Source organism: Micrasema longulum, unplaced genomic scaffold (assembly GCF_059751315.1).
Source record: "Micrasema longulum isolate JH-2025_06_02 unplaced genomic scaffold, ASM5975131v1 h1tg000881l, whole genome shotgun sequence".
Classification (NCBI taxonomy): domain Eukaryota; kingdom Metazoa; phylum Arthropoda; class Insecta; order Trichoptera; family Brachycentridae; genus Micrasema; species Micrasema longulum.
Window position 1 is genome coordinate 288,342 of NW_028278073.1, and position 14,782 is coordinate 303,123.

A 14,782-nucleotide genomic window follows, 5' to 3' on the forward strand; every position below is an offset into this window, starting at 1 on the left:
AGAGAACTTCTACACCTAGAGAGCCTTTAGTCAAGTGTAATAGTCAAGCAAATAGGCAAAAAAGGTAAACTGTGAGTGTGACTACTGGCATTATATAGTTCAGTATTAAAATATTATTTTAAAAAATACTATATAAAAATAAAAAAAGTTTATTATAAATAAAGTATCGTTTTCAAACATAATTCGTAAACACAGATAATCATACCATTAGTATAAGGGGAGAAAAGCCTAAAATTGTCTTAAATGCAGACACAATAAATTAAAAGCCTTTCAAAGATGTCAAACTTTTTGTTTTCATAAATAAGTAGGTTACAGGTAATAATTTATTCATATGAGGAACATTATAAGGCCAATTAAATTTAAAACTTTATTAATTTTTATTGATTTTGCCATGCGTCATTTTAATATAAATTTGCATATAGTCAACCAAGTGAATAATTGAACTATGTCCACGTTAAATAGTATACGACTTTACGTCATTTCGTTTTATTTTTAGTAATTCAATAAAATTTTTTAGGCAAAGCTTTTTTGTGCCGCTAGATATTGTTATGGCAGTTCCCAGCAGGCCGCGAAATTTTAGTAAATTTTTACAAACTCTTATTTGAACCGGTGTCGTATCGATATTTTAATGATTCCTCGTGTCCTAGTATTTCATTTAGCTTCTAAAAGATGTCTCCGAGTGTACAAAATCACCGGCTCCCCGAGCATTAACGCACTTATGTTACTTTACCGCTTTGTAAAAAAAAATGCTTATTTCATAAAATTTGATGAAATGCAAACATAGAACTTGAAAATTTAGTCAGAGATTTCCGAAGCCTGACGCATGCCGCGTCGCTAAAGATATTGTAGAAGGAACATTTACATACGAAAAACATGTTTTTGGTGCATCGAATAAAATGTCTAGCTCACGCGTGCTCGCTAGCCTACTTCCTGTTTTTCAAATTCCAGGTATCCCAGGCATCCGCAGTATGAGGATCAGACACCCAAATTGCTTCCACTTGTCGATATATTATATTTTACGGAAGGCTGTTGCGAACTTCATTTCCGCGTTTCTAACAAAATCAAACCTTCAAATCATTCAAATTCAAACGTTTTTATTAAGAAAGATAAGTGAAAATGTTCATAAATTGAGATAGATTATGTTTTTTATTGAGACTTAGTTAATCAAGTACGTTACACGATGTATCGATTAATTACAAGTATATAACTGGATAATGTTGCTAAGTGAACAAAATGGAACGTTTTTTTTAATGGCTATAAAAATAATATGTTTAAAAATATTTTTTTCATTATTGTAATTATGGTATTTGGTGTATTTAAAAAATTCCAAAAAATTACAAACTCGTGTTTTCAATAGACTTGGCGTTATTTCTATAAGCATTAAAATTTTTTTAGATAAAATTTCAATAAATTTAAATTTAGAAATAGTTTAAGTAATTATAAAGAATGATTAATGGAGGTTTTACATTTAAGAAATATATTAATGGTATTTATGTTTTTTCTACTTTGTTTTAGTGATAGCCATTGTGTTTTTGTATCTAGACTTAAGATTTTCAAAACAACTGAAATTATTAATTAAAATAATATTTTTCACAAAATAACATGTCTTATCATTCCATGATCAATGGATTCAAAAAACAAAAATATATATATATATATATATCTCTTCCTTCAAATCTGCGGGCTCTTGCCGTCCTGGAAGGCCATACATGAGGAATTTTTTTGGCTATATTTGGTGAAAGTTAGAACCACAAGATTGACATAAGAGAAAGGTGAGTGCTAGCTGATGGTAAAGTTTCTTGGCAGCGCTTGATGATGTCAACACGATCAGTAAACCGAGCAAAAAATACAACTGCATGTCCGACTAATGATGTCAAAATCGAAAAAGTTGAGGTTTAGCATTCCAGTTTCCCTTTCCCAAAACTTAACAGATTTTTTTTGAAAGATAAAAAAAAAATTTCGACACGTTTTACCTTTTTTAAAAAAATAATCATAATGTTTGTATACCGAGCGTCCGAAAACGGCAGATAAAAGGATTTTTTTTTATGGATTTAAAGATAAACCTAGGTTTTATAAAATCTGTTAAAGACTTTCTAAATAACGACAGGCATATGCTAGTAGTAGATATTTAAAGCGTGTAAAAAAACATAAATCTAGTACCAGACAGAATCCAAGGAAAAAATACAGGGATACGTTTGTAATAAGAAAAGTCACAATGCGCATTTTTTAAAGAGTATGATGAGAATTTTTAAAACATAACGATCAGGCGAGAGCAGACACAATCATGACCAAAAACGTACAGAGGTCTTGCGAGACAAAGACACTGAAGATATAAGCAGGCTAATTTCTTAGTGATCCCGTGAGGAACACCAGAATAAGAGAAATATATAGGTATGATGAAGTTGAGGACATCGAAATGTAGAGTAGACATGACTGTTATGGTCATTTCTAAGGAATGGACACCACCAGACTCCCTAATATTGCATTTCATATTCAATCTCACGGGAATCCTTGTTCTTGGAAGACCTACCAAAATATGAAAGGAATAGCTGAGAATCCAGCTCACAGAAAGAGCCGCCCTCTGAAGAACAGACCATATAGGTATATAGCAAAATAAAACTAAGAAGAATAAGAGTACTCGTATTATTAAATATATAAGCAAGGTAAAACTTGTAGGTAAAAATAAGAATAAAAAATGCTTTATGCACTATGTTATTATTGGAGGTAACTTTAGTTAAAAAAACACATGAGATGATCCTCTTTCTTAGATAGAAAGTCAACATGGTAGAGTTTTCGCTATATTTTTACTACGTGAGAATCTCACAATACAAACGTGCGCAATTGTACCGTCCAGTGCCGGCATGTACTAAATTATTTTGCTATAAAAAAAGACACTGTGACAGACTTTTGTGAGATGACAATTTGTTGTGCATTGGCTATTTATGATGAAAAGTAGTGTGTGCTGACCAACTAATGCTTTACAAAATTATGACAGGAATGGTTGACTGTACAGAGCTGCTTGGTTTAATAACAATACATGTGCCAGCCAGGATATGTAGACGGTACGACCTGTTTTCATGTACCAATAAGTAAAACATCGGCTGTTAAAAATGCCTTTTTTCGTAGGACTTTTTCAGTGTATAATACAAAATTTACAAATATAGGTTACACAAACATCACTCTGTCAGGTTTAAAATTTACACTAAAAATGCATCATGTAACTTAGTAGACATTATAATAATAAATATGTACATCTCCCTTCCCCTCCTTATCCTCTCTTCAAGCATTCTTGTCCTAATCCCGCCCAATGTACAGTGACTTAATGTTCTTAAAATAAATATTAAAAAATTCTTTGATTATTGAGTACATGAAAATAACATTTTTATATGTATAAATTATATGTATTTATTTGATATGTAATATATTTTCTTTACTAACTTTGTATACTATGTGGAAATCTGTTATTAGTTCTGAGTTTATACACTATATCTGTTTCTTTACTATTAATATGTATGTAGAACTGTTGATTTCCCAAATAAAATAAAATACAATATTTTTTTTTATTTAATAACAGGTTATTTACATTTATTTATTTATTAACGGACTAAGTTCATTAAAAACATGGCAAAAATACATCCTTATAATACATACAGGCACAATTGAAATAAAATACGAATAAATAAAATTAAAGATGCGACAAAAAAAAATACTACCTCGATACAAGATCTCGTCTACCTTAACGATTATTTAAATCTATAAAGACTTACACCAAAAAAGTCCATACCTTGCCTCGAGTTGACAATGCGACACAATAAGGGACATTAGTGCATGCAAGCCATAGTTTATGCTGTGCTGATCAAGGAACAGCACATTTTTATTTCGTAACTGGCGGATCGGAACATTGAATATTAAAGTTATAATAAGCTTTCAAACAAACGTAACAAGACGCCCGTTTTAAAAAGCCCGCTTCACAATATTACAGAACACGTTGAATTTGTAATTATGTTTATTTAATATTATTTATATTTAAAGTATTAGCTTTATGGTCAAACATTTTGACTAATGTTAGTAAATATGAGTTCATATATAACCATTTATCGACTATTTATGTTTACCGGTTTCGAGACGTACCCGTCTCTTCCGTCAGGACACAAATGAGTATGTGTGACGCAAACAAGGTGCAATGACACCAACATGCAGATACTAAAATACTTTTGCACATTTATCAACACCGTAGTAAACACAGTATTTATGAAAAAAAAATACAAGCAGAGTTATAGGGAGATGCAATAACCACCGTGTTTTTACACCAAATATTAACTAAAGTTAGGTTAGTAATATTTATTGGTATATTAGAGAATAGGTCCGTTAGCCCCTCCCTTCACAACCCCCTCCCCCCTCATACATTCACCAACATACCAATAAATACTATTGACTTACTTTTTCATACATGATTGGACACGGTGGTGATTGCATTCCCTTATAACTCTGTATGTAATTTATGTATTTTTTCGTAAATACTAAGTATAATCAAATGATGGTAAGGGTCAAAGTGTAATTTAGTATTTGCATATTGGTGTGTTGGGTATTCTATAAAGAGACGCACACATCTCGAAACAGGTAGACAGAAAAGTCTAAATGTGGTTTTATAATAATATTTACAAATATTTGTATTTTATTTATTTATTAATTACGTTATGTCTCAAAAAAAAACGCAGAAAATAGACGATGCATACTATAAAATTCATTTAATTAGTATATTGATTTAAAATTGTTCTAATGACATATTTTATTGTACCTATATAGTATATATAAATAAAACTATGCGCAATACATTATAATTCCTAAATCTTCTTTCAATTATATTTTTTCTAACCCAATGTGTAACCAACCTAAGGATGTATTTTTAAAAACTGTTTTTTATCATTGATAAATTAATATATATCGGATCCATATGATCATTTTACATTCTACCAAAGTAAAAACGTTTCAAAGTTTGTTTTGTAACTCAAATCAAAAATGTTTACTTCGATTTTTACAGGATCGAATAAGAATAACTTTAGGTTGGCTATAAAAAACGTATTTGTGTTGTTATTTTGTTTTTGCGTACCTTGCTATGTACTTTCAAATTAAAACAATCTTAAATATTGTAAATTTTCAACACAATACCTTACCGTTAGCGGGTTTTACCTTATACCGAAGAAAGCCAACTAACCGCTGTGCTTTGAGAAGAAAGTAACAAGTGATGCCTGTGAGATGCTTAGTAAATATTAACGTTAAAAAAATTTCATTTGACCTTAATATAATTTAAAATTACGTTTATAAATTTTACGTCACCACAAATTACCGTTAGAGAGAAAGTCTAGATCAAAGAATATTAATTAAAGGGTAGTGATTGAGTTAAAAAGAGTGCAGTTGACGTAGAAATGCCATATTTAGCTACGCGTTTAAACTATGCATCGCTACAACTTACCGTTATTTTGATGGAAACAGCATGGTTGATGTAAAAATGGCATTTTAGATATTGGATCTGAATGTTACGTCTCTACAACTTATCACTTAAAAAAATATACCAAGAACGGTTGAGAATTTTTTTAATCGAATAAACGGTGGACCGAGAAATGGCATCTTTTGAATAACATTCTCAAACGTCCCGTCGCTATAACTAACCGTTTTGGAGGAGTTCTTGAGACGGATATACAAACACACGTACAAAAAATATACAAACCCATACTCATTTATTTTCAGTTTTACATGTGGTTGGTCACCACCGGAGTTCGTCAAGGTTGCGTCCTTGCACCGTTTCATTTTTTAATCATCATGGACTACATCTTAAGAAAATCAATTCCGCTTGACCGAGGAATATCCATCTCCTTCTCCTAAAAAATCTGCAATCTAGAGGATGCCAATGATGCGGTTATAATCCAAAATTCAGTCACGGATCTTTATATCACTGTAGAAAGCTTTAATAGGTACTCCGCATGCATGGGTTTGAAAATTGAAATTTCAAAAACCCATGTACTGTGTAACACTTCATGCCTTTTATGCCCAACGTTCTTGGACTCTGTCAAACCAAATTATCGAAAGGGTCGAGAGTTTCAAATACCTGGGAGTATATGTTACGGAAAATGTTGGCTTTTAAAAAGAACTAGAAGTGGTGTTAGGAATAGCAAGCGTCATATTCGACAGTATGAAGGCTTTCTGGAGGTCGGATATTTACTCAGTGAAAACCAAATGCCGCTTATAAAATACCTGCATGACACCTATTTTCCTCTATGGATGCGAATTATGACACCTTACTAGAGCTCAAAACAGCAAAATACACAGTTTTGTTCTCAAAGTTAGATGTCTCAAAATAATATTGGGTGTGCGGTGGTTTGAATTTGTGCGGAATGAAGTAATAAGAGAATGGACAAAGCAAACTCTAGTGGCAACTGTCATCAAGTGGAGGCAATGCGGTTGGCTTGGCCATGTACTGCGGGAGTCTCCATGGAGCCTTAACCACGCTTGCCTACTTTACAAGGCATCAGGTTTTCGACTTCCTGGACGTCCACTGCTGAATATTCGTCTGCAGTTCATGTAAAAACTACGAGACGCGAACCTGACTTGGGAGAATGTACTGGAGCTAGTAGCCGACAGAGATATCCGGTGGATCATTGTACACACCATATGCTCCAACTAGGGAGCGGACATGGAATGATGATAGTTTCGTTAAAAATGTATTTTATCATCATCATAATTCCCTTCCCGCACCTAATGGTGCATACAGTTCTGCATTCGTACACCAATTACTGTAGCGTATCTTGGAGTTTTAGCAACAATCTGCAAATTTCCACCTAAAAAGAAGGCGTTCCTCTGTTATTGGTGGCGTCTGCGTCCGTCTACTCCCAACTGAAGGAATGTTTCAATCAAATATAAAAAAATGACTTTAAATGCTCTTCTTAATGCTTGGCAATCGCGATGGGAATCTTCCCCTTCGGGGAGGGTTACCTTTCTTATTTTTCCTTCAATCCGTCAGCGCTTAGAATCTTCTTGAGTTATCCCCGATCACTGGACTATGCAGTTTTTATTAGGTCATAGTAAATTTAATTTTAAAAAAATAATATTTTTCGTATTAATCGTTTTTAATATTGTTGACCCCTTTCGTCCTGCTGCGGATATCCTAACCAATCTTTTGAACACATCCTGCGGTCTTGTCTCTTTCTCCTTCTCTATAATTACCGAATGAAGCTTCTCGCTACTATCCGTGTTCCTGTTATAGGTCCTGTCGGATATACAGATCTGGTGGCTTCCAAAAATAATTTCAAGGCTTTTAAAAAGTTTTGTCATCATTTTGGTGAATTGATCATGTCCAATCAATTAAATTCCAGTCAGTGAAAAATTCACTGACTGTGCTTCTGGATTACTTTCTTTCAGCTTAAAGATGCAAAGGCTACCAGATTTCAGAGAGTTATTTCGGGCAGCTTTTCTCGTTTGACAACGAAAAAATTTTCCGTGTATGTGGGTACCGCAAGGAGACTTATGTCCTCAGATGCGGTGTGCGGTACACCACATGGTGGGCAAGCTGTAGCGTATCTTGATCATTTTCATTCCATGAAGGTAAGATAATCAATGCACGACAATATCTTTAGTATGTCTAAAGCATAAGAAGTATTTTTTATTTCCTTTTCCTAACGCTCTTCTTATCTTTGTTCTTTTTTGTAATTTATTCATATAAATAAACTTCCTATAGAAAATGTATTTCAGACATTTGTCGTAATAATTTCCTTTTTTTACTTTTTTTCCACGCATTAGGTTTATTTAACAATAATTTATAATTTGTTGCCAAATGCATTTAAAAGTGACTTTTCTGTGTCCGGGCGAATTATTTGTGAAAAATAGAACCAGAACCGAGTCGACGAGTGCGACTCAATGTCTAATAGATAAAAATCCTTAATAATAAAACTGAGTGGATATAAGTCCGCTTCGTCGTGTAGATGTTGGCGCGTTCGCCTACTATGCATGAGGTTTTAAGTTTCTGGGAAGGTTGAAGTTGATGTATTGACGAAAAAGATTGAAGTATTGAAAAAAAAAAAAATATTTGTTCCGGGACTGGCACCTTAAGAAAATAGCTGATCACCTTACCTTCATATCACAGATGATTGATATACGCTGCCTTAAGTGTTTTAATGCACTACCCTATGCACCATCAGGTGTAGACAGGGGTACAATCATGATGATATTTATACATTAAAAAAAATATTATGCCAAGTACGTAAATTAATTTATTAATTCTAGGCTGCGTGATATTTATTCAGTGAAAACCAAAATCCGGCTATATAACGCCTGCATAATACCTACTCTCCTTTATGGATGCAAACCTTGGGGGTGAAGGGTGCTTTGAATTTGTAAGGATAAAAGTAATAAAAGAGTGGACGCAGCATACTTCGGTGACAACTGTCATCAATCGGAGGCCATGTGGTTGACAGAGCCGACTGCGGACGCCCCCTAAGAGCCTTAACCAGGTTTTCCTTCTTTGCAAGGCATCCGGTTCTCATCCCGACGTCCTGGACGTCCGAAGCTGACTGCTCGTTGGCATGTTGCAACTACTGGACGCGAACCTAACTTGGAAGAACGCACAAGAGCTAGTAGCCGACAGAAATGCCTAGAGGCTGTTTGTGGACACTGTATTATGCTACAACCGGGAAGCGAACGCAGAATGATACGAGTAAAAACGAAAATGAATTCTTCTACGCCACTGCTAAAAAGGGAATTTCTTTTCCAATACACCAAAGTAATCATACGTAGATATTTTCATATATTAAACATCTTATTTTCAAACAATGTGGATCTCAGTTTCCACAACCTACAATTTCTATTGTATTATCCATAAGAGCATACACAGAACATTTCTTAATAAAATATTGAAATATTCTACAAAATATTTATAATTTGTAATAGTTCACTGTCGTAAATTATTGAAAAACACGTTTTTTTTTAAATATTTTAACTATTAATATTTTAATCAAAAATATTTCGCATAATTAGAAACAATTGACAGATGATTAGTAAAAATTTATCTTAATGCGTTATTATTATTTTCTATTTAAAAAAATTAAAAAAATAAACATTTGGTACAGAATATCATTTTTGCATTGGCGGGCTTATTGTCAAATGGCAGTTTATTCCAACCAAACAGTAAAATAAAAGTTGTATTTTTTTAAGTCAAGTTACGATACATACTTCATAGAAAAAAAAGGCTACAAGATATATTTTTTTAAATTAATATACAACGTATTTATGAAAAATTAATTTTAATCAATACCATTATTAAAAAAAATCTGCTTGGAGAAAGGCGATATTTTGTTTCGAGTGTTTGTTTTATCTGTGATATATTTTTCTAAGTGTAAGTATTGTTTATTATGTTTGCTATTATTTCAATGCACGGTGTACTTAGATTGCTATATTATTTCAGTTTTATGTATTGTGTTGTAACGTATATTTTCCAGCCTTGAAATTATGCCCCGTGTCGGGCGTCATTGGGTGCGTTGGAGCATTGTCACCGCACCACTGCATCACAATATGGTGTTAGTATATCCTTATTAGCATTTGTTTCATTTCATTTCATTATTTATTCAGATATTTAGAACATTACAGAAACAAGACCCAATTCATTCTAAATACAATAATAGATCACAAACAACAGTAGATAGTTATGTTATTAAAATAATATAACAAAATGTAAAGAGAAAAATTAAAAGTTAGAAAGTGCTTTCCTAAGGGAAGGCCCACTGTCGTGAAATATGTAGACATCCAAGGCGATGCGATTAATAAACAAGATTGATTTATTTCTTTGATAAATCATTAATATATATATTTTAATGTATTTAATAAAAAAAAAATTAAAAAATGAAAATAAAAATTGAATGAAAAACATTTCCCTAAAAAAGCTAACCGTAAAATTTTATCAGTTTAAACCTTTCTTCCTCTACTCAGGTGGCGATCTTCAAAAAGCAGAATATATTTATTTTCTAAGCGGAGTAAAATATTTTTATAGTCGCTCAAAAGAAATTGGATTTCTCAAGGTGAACACATAATATTATGGTAGGATAATAATGGTTTATTGATTTGTGAGTTACGCAGAAGGCAGTACATACTTCTACATATCCATAAGTTACTTTATTCACGAATAAATATATATTTTCTTTCCTTTTATTACCTGTTTCGAACATCTACCTAGTCAAATTGAAGGGGCAAAAGTATTTTTGTAAAAAATCTACTAGGTTGTGTTTTCGGAAGTGTGGCTTTGTACCAGAGGGGCGATTACAATAATAATCTATATCTTTATAATGACGGTATATTTGAAGAAAAATCCTTCCAAGTGATTACGAAGATGGGGTATCGACTCTTTCTCTCTTAGTTTTGAGAGTTGGAGAAGGTCATACGACGTTATAAAAGAAATGACCGTTATTTGCAAAAGTCAAAAGACAAAAAAAAACACGTTAAAAATAACACATTTACAAATAATTATTGCGATTTGTTAGTAGGGGTTTTAAATCATTTTGAGGTGGCTGCGTTTTATCACAGAAGCCTTTTTAAAATTTAAAAGAGAAAAAAAAATTGACTTTACAAGTCTCACGTAAAGTTCCATAATTGAACTAAGTTATGCAAAAGGCAGCCAGTCCACAATTTCGGAGAAATTAGATTTTGGTGTTATCGAATTCAGGGAGGTTAATTCTATGTTCTGTTTAAAACAGCCAGGCCAATTTGATACAAAAAACTGTAATAATAACTTTCTGAAAATGTCATGAAAATGAATGTCACCCCAATACATTCAAAATTTGTGTATTAGGTTCCATTTAATATTAGATCTGGCATTAATTAAAATCAATAAATCTGGCCAAATGCATAATTAAATTCTTTTCTGTATAATTAAACAACGAATGCATTCATTATTTATCATTTGGCAAAGTAAAAACATTCTAACAGTTGTGTAGATTGATTGTACACTTTTTTCACAAAAGTGCTATTATCTGCTTTAAGTGCTTTTACTTTTCTGATGCTGCTTTCTGCATAACTGCGTTCAACTGAGACTCAATCTATCTGAGTAGTTAAGAATTTATGGCAGTTACAGCAAACGCGTAATATAATTAAATTGGCATTAGAGATGAACATTAAGGGTAGGTCCTCAAAGTAATTTTAGTGATATGATTAATAGACATTTATTGGTCCAATTGATTCAACATATAAAAAAGGCTCATTTTGCGTTGACACATCGTTCTGACATACAATCATAACCAAAGGCTGTCTTCATCAGTAGGAAAGTTTTCAATGCGGACTTGCTGAGTTTCACACAAAACTTAATGCAATCCTTTGCTCTTTCGAGCGCTGCATCGCATCTTGCACGGGAGATAAATGCAAGATTCGTGAAAATACATACCTGTCTTCACTCTCCGGATGGTCAAAAACGACTGAGCAACGGCGCGGGCGCGTGCATAAGCAGACTCTTATTTCCACCGATCTCAACCGGTCCGGGTGCGCTGTGATGTGTAAATATTCGCTTCACAGCAAAATCACTAACACTACTTTTTGGACAAATCCTTTATATGCATATGGTGCAATAGTTACAATTCGTCATAGGGGAATGTCGATGGAGCCCGCTTTGTAATACAAAGATATGTAGTCTAAAAGTTAAACATACCATCTCGATACGTATCAACGAAGGTAGTGTTTGCAATCGCCCCTCAAAAAGGCCTTTCAAGCCAGGCAGCTTGGTGCTGAGAAATCGGATAAAAAAATCTAACTTATATCCTACTCGTCCATGTTCCGATAGAGAAGCCTAGAGGCAATTTGCAGATGGGAGTTTTGCAGAGTATTTATTTAATGTTGGTAATGAAAATTGTTATTATATCATTATTTGCACTCTGCACTTTGAAGTGTATTATTTTAGTAAACTAAACGCAGCTTATCTTAAATATTTGTTAAAAGAAAGTAAGATAAAATGTTTTCCTTTTTTCTTCGACCTAATTTTTTGATTCAATTTCTTACAGATTGTTGTAAAGTAAAATTTATCAATAGGTGCGAAGGTTTTCACACTCACTGATATCAAAATGTTTATTATTTGGGTGATACCGTGTGTGTTGGATTTATTCCGACGTTTTGGCTACCATTGCGGGAATCATCTTTACCATTTGCACTCAGTTTACCCTAAAAATGGCTCCTGCAATGGTAGCCGAAACGTCGAAACAAATTCAACACACACGGTATCACCCCAAAAAGAAATAAATTTATAATTTATCATCTTAATTAAATGAACTACATACTTATCACTTTTACTTATAAGAACCTGCTGTACTTCGAGAGGAAAATCTACCATATTTTTTATTTCCGTTGTACAATTTATTTATTAACAGTATTCGGTCCGTGCTTTGTTTTTGAACTTTGCATACAGTATAAGTATTGAGTCCGTTTTTTTCTAAATTTAGAAAATAAGAAATAAAAAAATAGCAAATTTGAAGCATCTTTGCCGTATACTGCGCAAATATCAAGAGCAACTTTTGCAGCTTTATTCCAACGATTGAACGCGAACAGAATGGGGAATTTAAAATGCTCACTTTCGTCCAATTGACATTCCATTTCGAAGGCTTGTAATCAAATAAAACAAAATATATAACGTAAAAGAAAATACAATATCTTGTAGAGCAGAGTTTTTTTTTTCAAATGACGACCTATAATATATTAATTTGCTTTTGTACTCATTTTTAAATTTGAGATTTTTTTTTCGCACAACCCATTTGGGCACAGCTTTTAGTTAGCACCTAGTTAAATATATTCCAGAAGTTCTTATTTCATAATCAGAATGTCTTTTACTGTTTTAAGGCATAATTCATAACGTGTCTTTATAGTATTTTCGTCTAACGCTTTGGGTGCTTCAAGAAGTGTTATATTACTGAAGTAAAAAGGCATATTTATTTGAGTATTGTTATATATGACATGTTTGTCGGCAATTTAACATCAATAATAAAATACTTTTGGCTAAATATTCTTAATTTATGACTATTTGTCTTCGTCGCGAGCGTATTTGTAAAATAATTTTTCGGAAGCCAAAAATTCGGATTTGGTTGCCTTTGAAAATTTATAACCTAATTGCTATTCAAGCGAGAAACAAAACTAGAGAATACATTTTATTTGTTAGGAATTATTTAAGGGCATAATAAATCTCGTAAACTTCCTGATTTCCTTCGCCTTACTAACAGTACATTGCAACATGGCTATTGTGCTATTGTGGTGAATTCTTCTGAAAACATTTTTAATTCTAAGCGGCCAAATACGAAGAGATAAACAATGGCGAAGGGTCAGCCATTATCCTTGAAAAAGCCCTCGAGTATTTAAGATGAGTTTTACAGGATATATTTCGTGAATAGAAAAAATTCCACATTGTTTCTTGAAACAATGGTTGTTTTTTTTGGTGCCTAAGAATTTTAGAATATTTCTTGACATAAATGTTTTTTTTTTGCTTAAGTACAAAGATTTATAGTCTTCAGTTATTTGGATAAACAATTTTTTTTGCAACATTTAAGGTTTCGATCTTATCTCCCTTAGTCTAAGATTGACCTTTGATACCTTATTAACGTTTCATAATCACATTGTCAACGTGAGTTATTTGTCATACATAATACGGAAACATAACGATTTTTTTTACAATTTTAAATTTATTTGAAATGCAGTCGAGTAAAAAGAAAAATTTTAACCATCACCATCATCATTCCATTTTCGCACTCAATAGTGCTTAGGGCACTGCATTAAAACATATTTTATTTAATACTCGCTGGTAACATAAAATTAAAATTTTAAATTCCTGTGAAAACGGTTCATTGCATTAGCCACAGTGCAAATACGTTATGATTTGGTTAAATTTTGTACATTGTTTGTGATCGTTTAAATTGAAATAGAACATTTCCACGAATTTTGACGTCACAATTGATTGTCAAGGCCAAACATGTCGCGTTTTTGTAGATATGTATTATTCAATAATTTCATTTTTGAAATTAATTGATTTTTCAAAATTCATTTCACGTAATTTTATCGGTATTCGTAGTATGTAATATTTCCCTATTTTTAATACTTTGCAGATTTAAAAACCATCAAACTTTTGGATACAACTTAAATGCGTAGCATTCTGGACAGTGGTGCGGTGAGGTGGTGTGAGGGCCTGAAGAATTCATTTTCTCTCTAATGGTGGAAATAACACAGAAGAGATTTCATCGTTACCCGTGCATGAGATAGTATGGATACTACCCATTGCAGTACTTATCGTTGTTTCTTCTAAGTATGTCTGGTCTTAAAAGTTTGCTGGTCTTAAGGAGCATCGCCTTGATGATAACGGCCTTTAAACTTCTGAACGGGTTAATTTATAATAAAAAAAATTGGATGGCATGAAATTACATAAATATACTGTGCAACAGGAGCGTGCGGTGAAGTTTTCGATTAGAGAAGCAGTCATTTGGTACTAGGTACATTCATACATAGGTAAAATTTGTGCCTACACAGAAATTCAAATTCGGTACTTTAAAATAAACTATAAAGCAAATTTATGCCATATTTTAGTATAAAATAGTTAAATGTTTTTACATTACATTTTTTAAATTTTTTTGCACCACAACAGGCCAGGGGGCCCAATTACAGTGGTGAATTACATCACAGAACACCCAGGCTTGAGAAAAATCACATTTTTAATTTTTGTGTTCTCACCGGGAATCGAACCCGGAACATTCTGTGCGTGAGTCTAGCGTCTTGACCACTA